Here is a 3,766-nt window from a genome sequence, read left to right on the forward strand (position 1 = left end):
TCTGTTCTAATAAAACAGAACACACAGAAAGGTTTTTATAGCAGGTACGTGCATGTGCCAAGAAAGATTGTCAATGATGAAGCTGTTTATTACGAGTGAGTGGTTAAGTGTAAACTAGTACAACAACTAGGACGATTTATCTATTTTTAGTTTTAATTTTCACTGCTGCAAAAGGTAACAACTCAACTTTTCCTTTATTATTCAGGTTAAACAGGCTGTTGTTGATGCTCAGGACTGTACTGAGAAAACTTTGCAATATTTTGTAATTTTGTTCCAGAGAAACAGCCGTTGCAGTATTTTACTGGCATCTCTGGAAAATATTCAGCTGTTTTTCCCCCATGGTGAAACAGAAATTCTACCTCCACTTTAAATACCATCTGAAGCCTCCAAATGCTGATGGAGTCTCAATACCTGCTGACAAACTGATCGAAGGGCCATGATAAGCTCCCATTTCTAAAGAAAAGCTTAGTCATGACTTATGAACCACAAACAATGCCCTGCGAGACTTTTTCCACACACTGACAATCCAGTCAGACTTCCTGTTTGCGTAAAAGAGAGCAGCAAAGCATTGTGTTCACTGCTGCGAGGAAAAGGAAAAGAGATGCCACATTATGACTGAAGGGTTATAATGTTGCATCTCAGTTTGTCCCAGCTGTGGTCGACTCTGAACTGAAGTCGCTCGTCCATCCAGTCGGCCTTTAGTTTGTTTTAAAACAAGTATTCAACCATCCAGTCATATCTAAAGATGTTTGGAGCTCATTCTGTAAATCTGTTAAACAGTTACCATAAGAGCATCCGTGTGCCAACTCACCAAGGGCATGTCCTCAAGCTTCTCGAAGTTGGATCTTGGTGATCGGATACATTTCACCGTTGCAACCACAAGTACAAGACCGAAGACAATACAGAAGATGCAAAGGATGGCCACAAGGCCGGGGTTCGATGCCAACTCTCCTTTTACTCCGTCGGCTGAAGGAACTGGGGGTGATGAAGAAAAGAAGTCCAATGAAAAGATGTAAAACTTATTAGTTTTATGATTGATTGTTCCAGGAAAGAGTTTTATCTGCCTTTACCTTTACAGTGTGGGACATGTTGTTCTGCTCGTTGGAACGCAAACATTAAAATGAAACTTTTTGTCCGTGGCGCTCTCATTTAGGGCTTACTTTAATATTTGTGCTCATTAATATTTCTGATATGTAATGTTATAACTTGTGTTTATTGATTTTTAGTTCAATTTAATTTCAGTCTATTAATTTAAAACTTACTGTGTAGCACTTCTCTGTATGTATGTTTATTTGAAATGTGCTTAATTATGTGGGTTTTCTTTGTAAATTATCGTCATGCTTTGTTAATTCTTGATGATTTTGTTGTTGCTTATCTTTGCCACTGCAGATCTGACCACAAACGAGTACCAGACATATGTTGTCAGCATTTGTGATGTTGGATTCTCTTCTTTCACATCATATCATATGGCTTTTGGTTAATGGGGTTTGGTTTCCTGTTGCTTTGCTGCCAGCCAAAGCAAACCATTAGCTATTTGTTTAAGGCTACCATTTAGCCATTACAGCACTGTAAGTTAGTATTGATCTTATTAAGCTGTGTTGTACTCTTTTTCTTGGTGAATTTCACAGAACCAAAGCACAGTCTTCATCTTTTAATTGATGCAGAGAGCTTATGTTGTGATACAAACACCTCAGATATAACAGGTTGGAAATGTTTTAGTCTTATGATAATGATAAGTATTCTTTAAGCGCTAATCTATAAACCCTCAAACATTTTGTCTGATAGTCTGACCTGGGCTGGTTGTGTTTACATTTGCAGGAACATTTGGTGATTCTGATGCTGGTGCTGATGGGGATGTCTGTCCTTGGGAAATCTTCTCAGTTGATGTGTTGGTTACAGTTGTAGTGACTGGACTGGTGCTTGGATTAGTTTCCTCAGTCCTGTTTATTTGTGGTGAAATTGAAGTGAATTCAGATGAAAAACGAGCCGTTGTTTGAGACTGCGATGCACTGGAAGTGATATTCACAGTGGATGAAGAGGTGAAGTTGGAGAAGTAGGCCTCAGTTGTGTTCGTCACTATTCCCTCCTCCGTTACCGTGGAAATAGTGCTACCTGTGGAAAAATAAATAACCAGCATAAAAACCACATCCTGATGCATAGCATTCACACCTGATTAACCCTTTAAAGCCAGACCAAAGAAAAAAAGGAGGAGAAAAGGCTCGTTTTATTGGACCCTTCAATAAAATATAATAAAAAAAACATAATTTAAAAGTATTGTTTATATATGTCTATGGTCTATTACTGTGTGAAATATGTCAGCATCGGGAAGGCCAACAGGCCAATTTGCCCCTGCAATGAGTCGCTGTGGCAGAGAGACAAGACAAATCAACAACAACTGAGGGATATGTGTTAAAATAATGGTGCATTATTGTATTTTCATTGTTTCCACTCGGGAGCAGAAGACAAGTATCAACTTGGGGTGTTGAGCCCCGTTTTTACCATAAGGCAACAAATACGTATGTGGAAGTGTAAGTATGAAATATGATACAGCATTACAGGGTTGGGATAAGGCCAATGCTGATTGTTTGTTGGCATTTCTGATGGGATGACAAATATTTTATTCTAACATCAGATATCTGGGAATGTCAGTGTCCATGCACTGAAGATGGTGATGAGCCAGTTTCCGCTTACATGAGGAGCACCGCAGCAGCTCCGCTCAGATCAGACAAAACAAACAGCTACTATTCAGAGCAGGGGTGGGCAACTGCGGTCCTCAAGGCCCGCAGTCCTGCTAATGTTCGGAGTTTCTCTGCTACAACATACCTGACACACATCAGACTTAATTCACAGACTTTGAAGAGCTCCCCATCAAACTCGGCACCAGTCTGCTAATCCCCCATTGATTTGAGTCGGGTGTATTGCAGCAGGGAAACTCTGAACATCTGCATGACTGAGGCTCTGAGGACCAGAGTTGCCCACCCCCAACTTAGAGAATAGAAAACAAACCCAAACTTTCATGTTGTTGAGAAAAGAGTGATCAAGTAGCACAGCTTAGCTCTGATTAAATGGAACAGTCTCCTAAAAATGGACATTCACCACTTGAAGTTACACAGAGCTGCATGACAGTGTCACGTTTGGCTCAACAAAGACAGGAAGTAGGAAACATGACGATTCTCTGAAGCAACATCCTGACACAAACTCTGATGAGGTGCAGATCTTTTAAACCTTAGATCCTGTAGTTGCTTTGCTTTATCATTCGCATCTGCTCCAGGCTTTAAACAGATCTCTGTACTGCAGCCTGATGTGGTCAAAACACTACAAGAGCTATTCCACTGTTGTAGAGGAGACTGAAAAAACGTTTTGTTTTTTAGTTTGGATGAGATTTTTGATTCTGTTTAATGAAGCCAAGTTAACAGATTTGTTTCTTCTGGTGGTGTAGTTGGATGTTTGTTGGTTTTGTGTTTTTATCAAGTGTAAGCAGTATTAGCGGACACCTGCAGGTCAAATCTGCATCTATTTCACGGATTAAATATTTGCTTTAGTTTCCCATTTAGTCGGAGTTCCTGATATGATACAGCCGTTCATACCACATCTTGAAAAAAATAGGCATCACACAAAATACAGGAAGCCAAATGTTGACGTGTGTTTAAGAGACAAATATGGAAATCCTGCAAAATGAATGTAAAGCTTTCTGTGCTTCTTCTGTGGTGGTTGTTTTCCAACTTCTGATCCAATAATTACCTCAGAAAATTATTGATACCAATGT

This window comes from Telmatherina bonti (genome assembly GCF_933228915.1).
Source record: "Telmatherina bonti genome assembly, chromosome: 8".
Classification (NCBI taxonomy): domain Eukaryota; kingdom Metazoa; phylum Chordata; class Actinopteri; order Atheriniformes; family Telmatherinidae; genus Telmatherina; species Telmatherina bonti.